This window comes from Micropterus salmoides, unplaced genomic scaffold (genome assembly GCF_014851395.1).
Source record: "Micropterus salmoides isolate LMB-PRFRI ecotype aquatic unplaced genomic scaffold, ASM1485139v1 Ms_hic_scaffold_1, whole genome shotgun sequence".
In the NCBI taxonomy this organism is placed as follows: domain Eukaryota; kingdom Metazoa; phylum Chordata; class Actinopteri; order Centrarchiformes; family Centrarchidae; genus Micropterus; species Micropterus salmoides.
In genome coordinates, this window is record NW_024040040.1 from 59,139,414 (window position 1) to 59,157,940 (window position 18,527).

At 41.8% G+C, this 18,527-nt stretch overlaps 1 pseudogene; it reads right to left on the reverse strand.

Annotated features, from left to right (window-relative positions):
• Positions 1 to 14,319, reverse strand: part of LOC119914378 — a 267,025-nt pseudogene extending 252,706 nt beyond the window's left edge.
• Positions 14,320 to 18,527: the final 4,208 nt, after the last annotated feature.

Genomic DNA, 18,527 nt, shown 5'->3' on the forward strand with positions numbered 1-18,527 from the left:
TTTAAGCTAATACATAGGCTATCGGTTTAGTATGGTCCTCAACCTCCACCGGAAGCCTATGTGGTTTAGTAGGGGGTGGTAAAGACCTCTCTGTAACTTTTAACTCTTTTGTCAGGGTCTCTGTCAGTCCTCATGTTCTCCACCTCCTCCTCTCCCCACCCACTATCATAGCCTGCAGGTCCCACATACCCTCTCCTCGCAATTAAGGGGAGACACGCTAAACTTCCTATAGATAATAGTAGCTTAAGACTAGGCTACCATATGTGCAATGTTTATAGACATTGTTTGCGCTATGAGGGTGGCTCAGGTGTTTTAACGATACACTCTGTTTTAACGATATACCGCACATTGTTTTAATGCATGCTATCATATTTAGTTTATATTATAAATGAAGAGAAAAAAAAAACAACCACAATGCAGGCTAGTTATAAATAAAAAGACTTTGTGTAGCTACTGTTAAATGTTAAGAGGATACTATATGCACATGCAGGACTGCTATCTAATAAATATTTTAAATACTTAAGATGTTATTTTACTAATGACATCTATCTTAAAATATAGGTGGTAGGCTATAGCTTAACCAAATGAAGTCTGAAGTCTGCCTGAAAATCAGTCCACTGACCCTGTATTATGGGGGCTGGGGTGACTTTAGGAATACTTAAGGATTGTCACCTCTCTGTGATCGCCATCTGTTTTTTTCACACATAACAGACGTTTGCTCTTTGAAACATTTAGTTCACCTCTACCTGATGACAGTTTTGCATCATATAGACTAAAGTAGGCTATATTACAATGATATAATGAAATCAGCGGCTCTAGATCCGTAATCATGCTTTCATGTCAACCTGACAGCTGTCTGGCTGTGATCCTGTCCTATTCTCTCCCACCAACGCAGTCACACACTCCCTCCAAGATCCTCCCTTACATTGGCGACACCACTTGTGTAGTTTCTTTATCTCCTTTTATTAACACAGTGGATTCTAATTGTAGAAACAGTAAAAGCAACCTGAGTATGCCATCTCTTTCTGAGGGATATCTACATAACTTGGAGGTCAAAGTCTTAAAAAACTCCAGTAAAGAAATGAGTAGCCTGTAAAAGAAAATCGCTCACACATTTGAAACACTTCATTACTGAGAAAGTTTAATCGTCATACAGTATTAACACAAGTGACCTGAGTTTGCATTCTCTATCTGCGACAGATGTGCGTCTGACAATAGGATGTGATTTAAACTGAGATAGATGTCACTCAATCTACTATCCTAACAGTAGGAGGCAATTTAAAGTAGCTCTTTTCTCCTTTCTATGTAGGTCCCATGTTACTTCAATAAAATAAATGCTCTTTTTCTCCTCTCTGGAAACACGGCAGGTTATTGCAATTGCTGTCCTTAAGAGCCACAGAAGAACGATAAGAGTAGCCTAAATAATCACTTTTTTGAAACATTTTGTTACTGAGAAAGTTTAATTGTCATTATTATCAATCGGATCTACATAGCTACGCTTTCATCTCAAGTCGACAGCTGTCTGGCTATTGACAGCAGGCAGTCACTATTCTCTCCCCCCATCCGACACACTCAGCAAGACCCTCCCCAGTGACACTATAGGCTATCACATGGCAGTTTCTTAACATTGCTTTATTAACACAGTGGATTCTAAATATAACAGAAATATATCAGCTACTAGGCCAAAGTATTTTTTTCAGTTTTATCCTGCGACACCTGTGCGTCCGACATTAGGATGTGATCTAAGCCGAGATAGAGATCACCCAATCTACTAACCTATCAATAGGAGACAATTTTAATTAGCATTTTCTCCTTGCGGTGTAGGTCCCCATATTACTTCAATAAAATAAATGCTCTTTTTCTCCTCTCTGCCACACGGCAGGTTACGATCGCCGTCCTTAAGAGTCACACAAGAACGAAAAATAATCACTAATGCATTTAAAACATTTTGTTACTGAGAAAAGTTTAAAACAAGGACGAATAGAGTAAATAATCTGTTCATGGATTTGAAACAGCTTGTTACTGAGAAAGTTTAATTGTCATTATTATTTACTATAAGACTGTTTAACCACAGTTAAAAGCATACATAAAATCCACACTGGTTCTCATCACCCCCTCCTTCCTCTATGGGAGGGACCAAGAACTCGTGGGAGCGCGCAAAGCCGCCCTTAATATACTGCTTGCACGCTTCCAAAAGAAATGCAAATGCATTGTTTCTAAACACGGACAAACAAAAATTATGGTTGCACCACATGACATTTTTCAAGACCACGGACAATTCATCTAGATGAAAAAAAAATGTTGTATATTAATTTATGTGTACACAACATTCTTAATGTTTGAAAACTACAATAGATATTCTTATTTCACTGCCTATACTATCGACATTTGATCTGTAATGAAATGCCCCAGATATTTTGTTTTAATACACACACACACATAGGGGTTGGCGATATGAGTAGTACGTAGCTGCAATACCGGTTTCAGGGCCAATCCTAGGGCTGGGACCGTATTTGTAGGATCCTAGTTTACTTTGATACTGCGCTGTGATCGGTTGTAGAAGCACACAAAATCACAAATAAACAAGTCAACAACGTGGGGCAGGCTAAACACTCAGCTGCTGAAATGCTTCTGAAACGCTTCCAGTGTGAACTGACGTCGGGCTGAGGACGGGTCAAAACGTGGTGCATGGCTGTGAGTCCGGGGTAATCCAACAACATATTTTTTCTTCCAGCACCAGAAAGGTTCAGGTGTCTGATCTGAGCTTCCAGCTGTATGCTACCATTTTATTGCCAGAATGGAGAATAAACCAATCCAACTAACCTTACATGTTTTTTCAACCAGGGCTGTAAAAGTTTAGCTGGCTGATGCTTCCATGCTCTAAGCTAACATTACGGTTTTATTGCCATGTTACAGACCCACCGATTGTCTCACTAATATAACCGGCAAAGCCAACCGACAGGTTGGAGTATAGAAGGCGACATGAAATTAATGCAACTACATATTTCACACCAATGACAGGGGAAACACCTCACGTCTCTCTGTGATTATGGCCAGCATCAAGCTTAAGCTATCAAACAGCTTTCATTTGCATCGCTAAAGTCTGTCAAACTTCAGTTAATTACCTGTCCAGCAGAAAGGAGGTAGAGCGGGTTGGCCGTTAATCGGAAGGTCGGCGGTTCAATCCCTGGCTCCCCCTAGTTGCGTGTTCAAGATACTGAACCCCGAATTGCCCCTGGCGGCTGTTCCGCCAGTGTATGAATGTATGTGAATGTTAGTTTCCGTTTGTGCACTTAGGCTCAGTGTATGAATGTGTATGACTGGTGAATGCAGATGTAGTGTAAAAGTGCTTTGAGTGGTCGAAAAGACTAGAAAGGCGCTATACAAGTACGGAGCATTTACATTCAATGCAGTGACAGGCGTCTACACTGCCGGTGTTGTGCCGAATTCTGCCTGCCTGCTGAGAATTGCATGCACCTCACGGGTGATACCAGTCATTTATGTTGAGAAAAGAGGTGGATGCATATCTCGGCAGGTAGCCTAAAAAATAAGTTCTGCCGAATTACGCATCCACCTCTTTAGGTCCTTTTCAGACACTTGGCGGTTATCACCACATATATTTACAGAATGTCTAGGAATGGTACTTCTACTAAGTGTATAATATTAAAGACTGTAAACATTCAGAAAATATATACTTCGAATCATTTATCACCATTGATGAACCCCGCAAAGAATATTATAGCGTTTAAAAGCAGTATTTGGAGGTGAATGCAATTCTCGGCAGGCAGGCAAAACTCGGCATAACACCGGAATTATACAAGCAGAAGAACACCGTGATGATGAAACGCACTCTGTAGCGCTGTTTTTTTGTTGTCAGCTATTGTAGAAACATGACGACAAAATACAGCGACCTCCACAGCAGGGGGTGCCCGCGGTTATGTAGATATAACTGGCTCATTCTAAGGTAATAAAAACATAACGGTTCATTATGTAAGGTCTTTATACACCCCTGAAAACATAGTTATGGATCTTATATTGCATTTCTGTCAATAGATCCTCAGAAATATTACACACTGGAACTTTAAAACATATTGTGAATTATAAAACGATGACGTCAGTCTCGTAATATTACAGCTTTTTTCTCAACTTGTCAGAGAACAGATATGTGGTAGAGATTATGAATGTGCACACAGCAGCTATTAAAGTGCAGGAGTTTATAACTAAGTTAAAATTAATTAATTTATCATTGAAATAAAAAAGGTGCCACACGCACATGTAAAGAGGTTACATCTCCAAACAAAAGACACAAAGAGAAGAGAAGACTAAATCATGCCTGCTGTGTGCTGATTCAGCAGGGACCATAATGCAAGAAATGTGTGAATCATCCTTGTTTAGAGAGTAGCCCTACACAACATTAAAAGATCCTCCAGGGGACGGTCACGTGATCAGGATCAAGATGGACGCTTGAGACTTTTCTCCACTCCAGGCTTCAAATTAATCCGTGACTTTCTCAAGTAAACTTGATACCATTAGCTGAATTGTACTTTAGAGGTGCCTAGACCACAGCGAGACAAGGACTTTCCTATCTTTTCATCATCGGATTCCTCTGTTAAGAAGAAAACTGTTCAGCGCCCTCACGTGTCCCGAGTGAGGCTAAGCAAGGTGATGCTAACACCTCAGAGCCACTGCTAACTGACCAAGCAATTATGGAGCAAATCTTAGCTGAAATAAATTCTGTGGCCTCCCTGTCTGTGAGCAACATGGACAAATCAGTTGGCGCTCGCCTGGACACCATTGACGGTGCCCTGAGCGAAATAAAAGTATCTGTCTCCTCGGTGGAGAGCTCGTTATCGGCTCTCTTTAACCGAGTGACGGACTTGGAAAAGCACATGGATGAGGTTGAGGAGAGGATCTCCGCTACAGAGGACAACCACGGTGCTTACGGTACCTCCATAGCGACCATGGAAAAAACAGTGGAGCAGCTGTAGCTGAAAATTGACGACTTAGAAAACCGTAGCCGACGTAAGAACCTTAAAATTGTCAACCTTCCAGAGAAAACGGAGGGCAACACCCCTCTCGCGGACTTTCTCCAGACAACTTTACCGACTTTAGTCGGCCAGCCTCCTGACTTTCCCTCGCTGGAGATTGCACACGCCCACCAAGCCCTGACTCCCGCTCCGGCTCCAGACAAGCCCCCGAGAAGGGTCTTGGTCCGATTTATACTATATTGCCAAAGAGAGGCTGTGCTCAGAGCAGCGATGAAGAAACGCAATATCCACCATGGTGGCTCCAAGTTATAGCCCTTTCTCGCTATAACAAACATTGCGGATTTGCCTACCCAGCACGCCTCTGGTGTTTCCACTAAGGCCAAATTCGGCTTTTTGACACCCCCAAGTCTGCGGTTGCGTTCCTGGACACTCTTAAATAAGGTAACTCCTTCACCTGTAATGTTACCACCTGTAATGGAGAAGGACGGATCTTGTATGTACACTGAGCTCCCACTGAACAATGTACACTTTTTTGTGACCACCACTTGGACTCTGAGAGAGCAGTCTGTACACACACACTGTTGATTTAATTTGTAGCTCTCTCCCTTGGAAATAAGGTGATTTTAGTTTCTGGGGTGTTTCTCAGTGGTGTTCATCACTCAGCCTGGAGTTTGGACACTGTTTCAGGTAGAAGCTGTTCCTGTGATCTCATTGTTAAATTAGGATTTGGACTATGCTTAGAATGCCCAGTGACTTCTTAAGAAGGTCTTGACATATTCGAAAAAAATTTAATCTGATATAACACTACTTCAGAAAACAAGGCTATCTGATACTGAACATTTGAAACTCAAAAGAGACTGGGTAGACAAAGTTTACTTCTCCTCCCATTCACAGAACAAGAAAGGCATCTTGGAACATGAAGAAAAAGATTTAGAAGGGAGATTTATTCTGATTAGGGGTTTGATTCTTTAACAACATAACTATTCTCAATATTTATGCCCCAAATAATGATCCACCCCAATTTATGTCAAATGATTTTGATGTTTAACCATCATTGCAATGGCCTGATGAATGCCAATGAATGCCTCTCTGGATAAATCCTCCTCTGCAAACATGTCTAACCCGAGGACATCTGCTGTCCTTAAAAATTCATGCACAGTCACTGGATTGGTGGACAGATGGCGACACTTAAATCCTTAAGGTGAGGGACTACACGTTTTCTTCACATCCTCACAATTTGTATTCTAGACTATTTTTTTATTTCCAAAAACTTCTTACTGTAAAGACCCTATTGTTTTATCAGACCATGCTCCAGTACACCTGTACATTAACCCAGTATTAAACATTCCTATAACTCCCATTTGGAGATTCAACACGTCATTTTTGAATAGCGACTCTTTTTGCACCTTTGTCTGAAACAACTTATCACAATTCTGGCTCGATAATAAGAGCTCTCCGGTGTCCCCTGCTACAATCTGGGATGTAGCCAAAGCCACGTGGACACCTTATTTCCTATAGCTCTCATCAGAAAAAAGCCTTAGTGGAAAACAGAAAAAACCTTGAAAAAAAAGTGATTAGCCTGGAGCAAATTCATAAACAGTCAACCACACCAGCAAACTTAAAGGCACTAGTGGCTGTTAAGACTGAACTTATTATGGACCATACTCGTCACGTCCAGAAGCTGTTACTTTACACTAAACAGAAATATTATGAATTGAATCCCGCCGCCTGCTTGCCTACCAACTGAAAATGGTCAAAATCAAAATAGTAATCGCTCAATTAACAGGATAAGAACACAGAACGGGGATGTCACGTGTGATCCAGTGACTGTCAATAGCACATTCCAGGATTTTTATAAATCCCTGTATAGTGCAGTGATTTACCGCAATCCAGTCTATGCCAAACCGGAAATGTCCGGGCCCAGGTGGGTTTCCATTGGAATTTTGGCCAGAGATTCACCCAATTTTTATGCCTGCCATCAATGGTATTTTAAGAGAGGGCACCCCCACCTCCTGGAGATACGCTTCCATTAGTCTACTTTTAAAAAAAAGATAGAAACCCCTTAGACTGTTCGTCATTTAGGCCTATTAGCTGAGTTTGGAATCTGTGGCCACATTCAGTAACTTGTCGGGTTATAAGATTAACCTAGTATTGTTGTGGTGGCAGCCCGGCTGACGGTGAGTGTCCTGGTTATTTCTGGCTATTTTTTTTTGTCTGTGATTCTATTTTCCCTGTTTTTTTCCCTGTACTCTGCCTGCCCCCCCCTCTCTTTCTCTCTCACTCTCTCTCTCTCTCTCTCCACTCCTGAGCCCAGCCAACGACCCGCACCTGCGCCTCGTCAGTCAGCCTGCCACCACACTCCTCCACCAACCCCCGGATCAGTTCTCCTGTGCCTCCTCTCTTCCTCGGCCCCCCAGGGTCCCTCGGCTCTCTGGTCTCAGTCTCCTCGGTTCCCCGTGCCTGCGTTTCCCCGGCGTCCACCTCTCCCTCAACTCCAGTCCCTTAACTCCTTTATTCCTAATAAAGCCAGTTAATCTTGATCGCTGCGTTTGGGTCCACTCTGTCCATCTCACAACGAGTATATGTCAATGCAATCTCCTTTTTGTGTGTCCAGGAGGGGCTTCAAATACTTAGGTATCTTTGTCACTCCTGATTTAAATAATCAGTTTGAAACCAATTACTCACCCCTAATTCAAAATATTAAGCACGATCTGACCAAATGGGACTCCCTTCCAACTTCTCTCCTTGGGACAATCAACACTATAAAAATGAATATTCTCCCTTTATTGAACTATGTATTTCAAAATCTCCCGTGTTATCTGACCCCTGCCTTCTTTAAGTCACTGAATTCACAGATCTCTCGCTATATTTGGAACAACAAGCACCAAATAGTTAAATTCTCTATACTTACTAAGCAAAAGGATCTGGGGGGCTTGTCCCTGCCTAATCTACAACTATCTTATTGGTCAGTACAACTTAAAACGATGTCAAATTGGTTTATGAACAGGAAAGACTCCTTATGGTTGGGTCTTGAATCCCTACTTTGCTATCCCAGAAGGCTTAATTCCCTTCCTTTTATCAATAATATAGATCAGTTCAATTATCTCAAGAACAACAATTGTTTACAACACTTGGTTTGGTAAGATGTGAAGAAATACCTGAATATTCCCCCTGTCATCGCTCTTCATTCTCCCCTGGCTCTGAATCCAGATTTACCAACACAGATTAAGAGTATTGGTTTGATGGAGTGGACATCTAAGGGCCTGTCAGATTTTACAGACCCCTTGGTCTCCGACTCTGTTAAGTCATTTGAGCAACTCAGGGCTGTTTTTAATATTCCCCACAAGGATTTTTATAAATATCTCCAAATTCGTCACTTCATAGGGTCTCTCTTGAGGACAGGTGGGATTCGCTTGAGACTGTCAGAGCTGGAAAACATTATAGTTCTGGCCAAATCTCCCAAAGGACTGATTTCCGAGACTTATACTTCATTACTTTATTCTGATTCTTCAGGCTATGGCTCTCTGAAGCTGTTGTGGGAGCGTGATCTGGGGGTGATGTTCAATCCTGTAGATTGGGACAAGATCTGTAGCTGGGTTTTCCCTAAATGTACTTCAATCTCTATACGCCTCCAAAGAATGTTCCCTGACACCTCCAACCATATGTTATAAATGTAATATACACAAAGGTACATTTATCCACTTGTTTTGGTCATGTGACCGCATCCAGACTTTCTGGAAGGGGGTTCACTCTGTAATACAGGAGGTTACTGGTAAACAGTTTTTGTTGACTCCTTCTTTCTGTCTACTTAACCACACTCCAGACAATCTCTCGGACACGGACACTAAATCTCTGTTGATAAATCTCTTTTTGTTTTTGGCTAAAAAATGTATCTTGCTGAAATGGTCAACTCCCCAGATCCCAACAGTTTACATGTGGATATCACATATTTCTGCTCCTCTCGAAGTTGACTCATGACCTTAATCACAAATCTGATTTGAAATGTGTGGCCAGAGAGATATGATTTAAACCAGTCCAAGGGTGTGTCAGTGAAACCAATAGAGACTAATCTGTCAAGGAGAATGTGCAAAGGCTGCACTCAGATCAAGGAGGATGAGAATGGTTAGTAGTCCAGAATCAGCTGCCATGAGAAGATCACTGATTTTTACCAGCGCTGTTTCTGTGCTATGGTAGGGACGGAAACCATATTGGAATTGTTCATAGAGGTTATTGTCAGAAATGTGTGCATGGACCTGAGATGAGACTGTTTTTTCAAGGATTTTAGAAAGAAAAGGTAGATTAGAAAAGGACGGAAGTTGCAGCAGGTTTCTTAAAGTATAGGAGTTATTGCAGCTGATTTTAGAGACGAGGGAACAATACCAGAGGTGAGAGGAATGTATAATGGTAGTTATTTGGGAAGAGAGAGAGGGTGAGCCGGCTTTTACTAAGACGGTAGGAAGAGGGCCAAGCATGACAAGTAGTTGGTTTTGAATTTCTAATGTCCAATATTTCAGCAACAGAGGGAAGCAAGAAACTTGAAAATGAACGAGAAAGAGGTGTCAGAAGAACTGAAAAAGACAGATTGTGAGAGGTATTGGTAGTCAGTTGCTGGTGAATCTTATGTACTTTGGAATTAAAAAATGACATTAAGGAGTTACAGTAAGCAGATGAGTACAGATGAGGCGCGAGAGAATCTCTGAGCCTAAGTCAAGTCTCTCATGGTTATAATGAATGTTGTGTCACCTGATAGGCTGCTTATAAAACTGCTTCGCTATAAAGTTTATGATAAATGGCTCAGCAGCTGCCGCTGTTTGTTGTCCTCTCACGTGTGGTCACGCGCTGCAGATCCGTAGTACGTGTTACGTAGGTAGGTTATAGGTAACGTAGGGAGGGGAATAACCGCACGCTCATCAGACGTTTCCTAAAAATAAACATTGCTCACGAGTCCCGCACCTCGAGTCCGAGTCAAGTCTGAAGTCAGTGTGTGTGCGACTTAAGTCAGACTTAAAGACTCAAAGTCTCAAACTCAAGTCACCATCTCTGGTTCTAAGCTACTTGGATCATGCGTACAAATATAAATGTTGAAACTGTTGTAAATATGGACATGCTACATATCATTATATCGATAGATTAGATTATCCACAATTCGATCATTCAGTTCATTTTACAGAAACTAAGAGCACCAAAGTGTAATTCATTCAGATTTACTGGCAAAAAAAATTCATAACTCCAAATATGAGTTTATTATTTATTCGTATATATGTTCCTGAGTAAGTGTCCACCAATCAAAAGACAGTTTGTCATAAAAAAGAATCCAAGTTGAAAACTAACCTTTGACTTTCATTCTTTGTAAGGGATCAAATTGAAAAGTTACTCGAAAGCCACATTTTTGTACAAATTTTCATACTGGTTTAAATAAACTTTTGATGGTATTTCCCATCTTTGCTGAGATAATATTTGTGTCCTTAATGCATGAGGAAGTTTTGAGCAATACTGAATTATTATTAATTATTAGAATAACGCACCATTGTCATCTGACATCATGTAGCCTAGTCACCTATAGCTTAGCTAATGTAGATGTTGCCCCAGTGAAGATAGCTAGCTATCACAATGGCACAGAAAAGGATTTTGGATTTCTTTGGTACACCAGCTTCAAAAGAGCACGACGGACATCTAGAGAATACAGAAAAGCATCCTGACGTCGACCAGCTCTTCGCCAACACCTAGTAGGCCTACTAGTATTGCCACAGAGACCGGCAAGAACTGCGGTAACAGCCGTGATGAGACTGCCGCTCTTCAGTGCAATGCTGCTGACACTGGTGGTGGATTTAGCATGCTAGCTGCATTCAAGGAGCCTTTCCAGCCTTCTAACTTTGTTTTTCCAGGTAGACGTTTTGGAACAGAAATTTCCAATTTTGCAGTTACACCAGCTTGGTTTAACAAATGGAAGCAGATGCGTTATGTTTCTGAGACCAATCGAGTTTTGTGCTTTTGCTTGTCTGAAAGCAATAGGGAAAAAAAACCTATCAATGCAGACAGCTTTAGAGCAGACAACCTGTTTGTGGCAGATGACTTTGGAAACTGGTGCAAAGCCACTACAAAATTCAAGGAACATGAAAGATCCAAGTTACACATGGATTCAGTTCAGAGACATGCTGCTTTGGGTAATGTGCCCATCAATGTCCTCCTGTCTAATGCTCTTCCCGAACAGCAGGGGACCACTCGACATGTTTTGGAACTACTGTTTAGATCAACTAGATTTCTGGGCATCAAGGGGATCCCGTTCAGTGGTGACACCATACATGATAGAATCCTTCATGAACTGACGTTGGAACGCACCTATGATCTCCTAAAGCAGGAGAGTGGATGATAAGAAGCGATAATTGGATGTCCAACACCATCCAAAGTGAAATTATCCAACAGTTTGCCCATTCTATTTAGAGGGATATTGACGCTCGTTCATCGGAATCCAGATTTTATGGATTAACAGCTTATGGCAGCCAGAGCTTTTCAGGAGTGCAGGCTTGCATTAAAGAATTATGCCCAGTCAACCATCACGCTGGACCTGGTTCTCCAAGAAGTTGTTTGCAAAGTGAGCCTTGTCGCCAAAACTCTGAACTTTGTATGGGGTGTTGATACTGTAATTGGGGAGTGGCTAAAGCACAAACAGCTTTTTGAGTTGCTCGTCGTTTGGGGTTAACATCCTTTGCCTGTCATTACAGAGTCTCGATGTAGCACAGTGAGAGATGCAGCATGATGTCTATCTAAGCTCCATCCTTAAACGAGAGCTCTGTTTACTGAGGCTGGAAAACTCATACAACCATGTCTGTATTTATCTATATCAGGGGCCTCGTCCGAGCGATCATTCTCTAACTTGTGCCGATTTAAAAACATGGTCACGGTTCACCATGGCACAGAAGAGACTCATACACTTGTCCCTAATGAATGTCCACACAGACATTTTTGAACGCTTTGGACATCAATGCTCTCATGAGGGACTTTATCTACTCAGCAACTGAGCACCTTGGTGTAATGTAACAGTAGCACCCAGCTCAAGGTAAAGAGTATTGTGTATTATGGGCTGCCGCCAAGCAGTTTAACATAACATAAGCAGTAACTTCACACTAATACTTTTGCAGCAAAAATGTGTTTGGCTATATTATCGTGTTCTGTGCAAATTGGGCATTTGGAACAGTTAAAATGTTGTGTGTATTTAGATATATTCTTGTCCGCTGTGCGGCGTTGGCCTATGGGCGGTTTTAAGTATACGTAGGCTATTTGTATGTTATTGTCTGGTGTGTGCGTGCACGCCTGATGTACGCTCCCTGACAGAGGTTTAAATCATGTAGGCTAATGTATATGTGTTGTTAAAATATTTTGCGTATGTGGATATGTTCTTGTTGGCTCGTGCGTGACGCCCTTTTGGACCTGTTTAACTATGTCTTGGCTATTTCTATGTTCTTGCCTGCTGTGTGTAACAGGGTCTGGCAGTTGCAAGACTGGCATACGTTTGATTCTTCTTATAGTAGTCTACCCTGTTCTATTAGTATTAGACATTATAAATGGAATTTTCACAAAAAATAAGCTTTCAATCAAACTTTTTACATTTTGTCTATAGCCTCTTTGCCTATAGCACCCCCAACTTAAAACCTCTTCCCAAGGCTTACCCCTCGAAATAATTTATAATAACTATAGAAAGCTTTATCTCCAGCTTTGGCTTTTCATCTAGAACCATCTTTTAGTGAATATTTCAATTTGGCCAATACTATGGCTTATCACCGAATACTTGCAATGTTAGCATATTGAGACAGCAAATGTAGCATCAGCAGTTAGGATTGTAATTGTGTTAACATTATGGAGGTAGTTGCATGCAAAAGTTAGCATTTAGCTCAAAGCACTACTGTGAAGCTTTAATGGAGATGGCACAGACTAATCATTTCTGGTTCTTTTCATGAGAAATTGTGGACGATCAAAGAATGACACTGATATTTGTCAACCACTGTAATATGAAATTATTGAAAATACACTACTACAGTATTATGAAATCATTTTGATAGCTAGATTCTACAACAACAGAATAACAACAACAACAGTTAGTGTATGTCTGGTAAGATTCCCTTCATATATTATAATGAAATGTTAGGCCTATGGGTGTGAAAATCCAATACATCCTCTCAGTGGTAATTATACATGCATATGCGGTCCAATCAGGAGCGGAGCTCAACAACTAGGTTACGTTTTAGGCCAGGTGTTGTTCCGAAAAGTTATCGTCCTCCGAAAACTGATTGCCGCGCAGTATGTTACAGCTGTATCGCACAGTCCCTTTACGTCTGCAGCTGCTTTTATCAGGATCAAAATGACATAACGTGCAAAAAAACCATCACTTTGTGTCCGTGGTAAAAGCAAAGGTACGGAATAATCACAATTATGGCTAAATATGGAATGACTGTCCTGTCTTACCTAACGTCCCTTTAGCTGTGTGCCACCTAACACCTTGAAGCCCCCCCCCACACACACACACACACTCACTCACACGCACGCGCGCGCCCACACACTGCCCTGCTAGCAAGATGCACGCGTAAAGGCACATACACAAATAAAACAGACGAAATCGTTGCCATAATTAGAGCTCTGCAGCAGTCCCGATCCAGTCAGGAGGCCTGGTTACTGAGAGGGGGCAGCGAGGACAGAGACGAGAAGTCCACATTAGCAGGAGGAAGGGGGGCGATAAATGGGATAAGCGAACAGGGAGAACCATTGGACAGACCGATGAATGAGAGGCATAAAGATGAGAACAGTGGAGCGATGACACGAAATTCTTACCGATCTGGACGCTCGGAGATCCGCACAACGCCTCACGCCATAAAAGTATCACCACAAACAGCAGCTTCATGGTCGTGTTCAGGCTCCTCACGCGACGCCACAGCAGCCTACGGTAGCGGTTCCTACCAAAACATCACCTCCATCACACACGATGCGAGCTCATGGCGTCATTCCACGTTCGCTCAGAAGCGTCTCGAGGTCTGCAGATGCCCTGTCCTCTCTACTGAGATGCGCGTGCCGCCGCTGCTGCTGCTGGACTGCGGGCGCGCGCCAAGGATTGCCAAGGAATACCGATGAGGCACGAGAGACAACCGAAAGCATCCGACAGTTAACGTAAAGCAGCGGTGATGAGACCAAGCTATAGGAAACTGACAGTGCAGTGTAAGAGATGCACACTGGAGGAGCACATCCCACTCTGCATCGCGCTTATATAACAGCTCATTCTACCAGGCACATCTGAATAGACCGCCAGATAGGTATCTGGTCTTCACTGACATAATTACCCTAAATAAGAATAATAAAACAGCATGACGTGATGCGCACACAACCCCCATCCCCGGTACATTAACACAGTTTCTATCTTTCCGCCATCAGCCAGTAGGCCTATATGGTCCACAAATGTACACTATACTAAGATATGACATATGAACATAGCCTATATTGTCTAATAGTGAGGTATATTTTAGTATGTCAAAGTACTTCCACTTCCTTTTTCATTGTTTCTTTCTTTTCAAGGGAAAGAAATACCAGTTAACTCACATGACATTAAAATACAGATACAAAGGCGAAATCATTTTCATTATTTATTGTAGTGATATTTTACTCTTAAATCCATCTTAGGGTAAATGCTTCTATTCTTGTCTGGCTAAATAAGAGGCAGCTATTAGTAATGCAAACATTGATTGTGCTATAGACATTATAAAGAAAATGGATCAGCTGCGTTATGGTCCAGCCAGGGGGGAAGATATTCAGTTGAACATTTGCTAAAATGGAAGCCTGCTCCTTTATTTTGGAACTGTATGGTGCACTTGATTAATGTCACTTCAAAATGTGTGTTAATCTTTTATGTTTGTTGGCAGGTAACCACACGCTCAGGTCACCTATATACTGTAAGAAATCTAGACACTTCAAAGGTAACTTGAAATGTATGAATTAAAGTAGTACATGGTCCTCCACTTGTTTGTTCATTAGATTGTTTGAGGATCCGTTTGTTTGAATTTACTTAAAAATGTTCAATTCAATTTTATTTATATAGCGCCAAATCACAACAACAGTTATCTCACAGCGCTTTTCATAAAAGAGCAGGTCTAGACCGTACTCTATGATGCTATTTACAGAAGCCCAACAGTTCCCACCAAGAGCAGCACTAGGCGACAGAGGCAAGGAAAAACTTCCTTTTAAGAGGCAGAAACCTCGAGCAGAACCATGGCTCAGGGTGGGCGGCCATCTGCCTCGACCGGTTGGGGGTGAGAGAGAGAGGGAGAGAGAGAGAGAGAGAGGGCAGGAGATGAACAGAAAGAAAAAGAGAGGGATGGAAGGAGAGAGAGGGGAGGGAGGCAGCCTACATAATATACACACACAGAGGTACAGACAGTAAAGGTGATGTTGCTATAGACTAAATGAAAAAAAAATGGTACAGATATTTATAGTAGTGTTAATGATAACAGTCATAATGTTAATTATTATAATAACAATAATAATAATAGGACTAGTAACAATAGTCGTTGCAGCAGAGGGTGCCGAGCAGGAACACGGGGGCAGCAGGTGACCCGCAACCACAGATCCAGACTCCACAGCTCAGAGCCAGAAAACCTGCAGGAAGTGATAGGAGGAGAGAGGAGAGGGACGAGAAAGCACAAGACTACCGGAAAGGGGAGAAGTTGAGTTAGTAACATGCAATAATGGGATGAGGTTGCATACAGAGGGAGAGAAAGTACAGTAGAGAGGAGCTCAGTGCATCATAGGAAATCCCCTGGCAGTCTAGGCCTATAGCAGCATAACTAAGGGATGGTTCAGGACTCACCTGAGCCAGCCCTAACTATAAGCTTTATCAAAGAGGAAAGTCTTAAGCCTACTCTTAAATGTGGAGATGGTGTCTGCCTCCTGAACCCAAACTGGAACCTGGTTCCACAGGAGAGGAGCTTGATAGCTGAATGCTCTGGCTCCTAGTCTACTTTTGGAGACTCTAGGAACCACAAGTAACCCTGCATTCTGGGAGCGCAGTGCTCTGGTGGGGTAGTAAGGTACTACCTTACTACCCCACCAGAGCACATGAATAATGTGATTCATTATTAATTTTTTCAAGTTAAAGTTTTTATGAAAGCCTATGGAGTTTTTTCCTATTTATTCTGGGATCCATTCTGGATTTTTGGAACGTAGGGCTGTAGTTGTCCGCCTCACCAGCTGGCCTTACTCCTCCACATACTGTATAAATGTAATGTTCATTATCATAATGGCTATTATTATTTTGTATAATGACTATTGTTGGCGCTCTCTCTCTCTCTCTCTCTCTCTCACACACCCATTACCAATGTTAATTTTTATAACTACTCCCAGACCTTTCCTTTTTTTAAGATTATTTTTAGGCTTTTTGCTTTCTTTGACAGGTACACCTGAAGAGAGACAGGAAATGTGGGAGAGACAGAGGGGACGAAAGGCCGCTGGATTGGGACCTTGTGCATGGCTCTACCAGGTGTGCTACCAGGGCGCCGCCCTCTTATCAAATGATCACACATCATTGTAATTCCTTGATGTTTTTTTCTGTATGAAAAGGTCTATCTTCCATATCTTTCCATTCTATTGGGCGGCTGTGGCTCAGGAGTTAGAGCGGGTTGGCCTTTAATCAGAAGGTCGGCTGTTCAATCCCTGGCTCCCCCTGGTTGTCCGTCAAAGTGTCCTTGGGCAAGATACTGAACCCCAAATTGCCCCTGGCGGCTCTTCTGCCAGTGTATGAGTGAGTGTGACTTTTAGTTTCCGTTTGAGCACTTAAGCTCAGTGTATGAATGTGTGTGACTGGTGAATGCAGATGTAGTGTAAAAGTGTTTTGAGTGGTCGAAAAGACTAGAAAGGCGCTATACAAGTATGGAGCATTTACATTTATTTCACCAATAACATTTCTTTTAAATACCGAGAAGTTTGAAATTGGTACAGAGATCTGGTACAGAGAGATGGTGCTGAGAACCCAATTAAACTATTTCTGATTACCTAACTTCTGAACTCGGTCTATGTTTTTATCAGTCAGTTAACTAATGATGACTTTTCTGTAGTCTAAGTAAATAACACCTGATAATGTCACCTGGGTAAACTTGGCTTGGGTTTGGTTTGGACACTACAAATGTTGCCAGCAGCTCTCAAGATGATGCTAGGCAACCACAGTAAGTATAACCAGGCTTACTAGTCAGGGATACAATCCATGTTGTTAGCAAAGTGACCAAAAATGCAGACAAAATGCACAAACTCTTGTTGTTACCCGCCAGCCCCCTCTCAATCCCACAGTCTAACTGTGGATTTATAAATCCATGTTGCTGTCTGTGGTGCAGTCCTGCCCTTTCTAGGCTATTCACATTACAATTAGAATTACGATTAGTTAACAAGACAGGTATCTTAACTATAGTGTGACACACACAAAATATATTGTCACATTTTATGTAATGTTTAGTTTTATTTTAAGAATGTTAATTCTGCAAGGATATTCTGTTTTGAACCACAGAGGCCGTTTATTATATTCTTGGATGACATTAAGGGGCTCTGTAATACACTGTGGACATTCCAGTGTTGCCAGCAGGGGGGCAGTGTGACGTTTTGCTTCCCGCACGGACTCTCTTTGCTAGCAGTGATGGGAAAAGTCACTCTTTTGAAAGACTCGAGTCACCTAATCTTTTTTGTGTCATTTCATTAATTTTAACTAGTCTGGTTATTGCGGCGCTGCAGCCCTCTAGTATAATGCACAAATTCACCTCTTGATCTTTCTTGGTTCTACCATGCCCCATGGAGCCGCAACCGAATTCAGACCATGCAAAAACTACAGAAATATGTTGTCAATGTTCGATTAAGCCACTACGGCTAAATCCGTCCATTTTCACAATCTTTCCTGAGTATACAACCAGACCAGCCATATATATAACTATAATTACTATCACTATATCTCTCAAGTGTTCATTCATACAGTAGCCTAACGCCTATCCATGAGTAAAATCTATATATTAACATCAGGTTTGCGGGGGAATATATTGAAGTAAGTAACACTAGATGAATAAAACACACTCTTATTCAAATTTAACAAATTTAATAATAATCTCAAACACTGCAGGTTGTTCACCAGTGAGGAGCGGAGAAACAACAGCAGGGCTCTGTCGATAAGTAAAAAGTAAAGTTAAGTTGCGTTCTCTGGCGGACCGGATCAGCTGTTAGCTGTAAACAAACCACAGGGCTAACGCTAACGTTGCTATGTGGCTGTGTTTTTAATGTTTTAATGACCGTTTGTTTTGGAGAGCAGACGACCTCTGTGGTAATTCAGCTCCCGGTAGAACCCTGTCAGGGCTCTGAAGTGGACACAGAACAACTCTCATCAGTTGTTGGCTGTAAACACTAGCAGGACTAAAGTTACAGTGCAGCTGTGTTAAAACTACAACTTAGCACAACATCACTGCGCTGTAATAACGTTATGCTTTCTTAACTGTCACAATCAATCGTCAAAATCATCAATTATCAAAATAG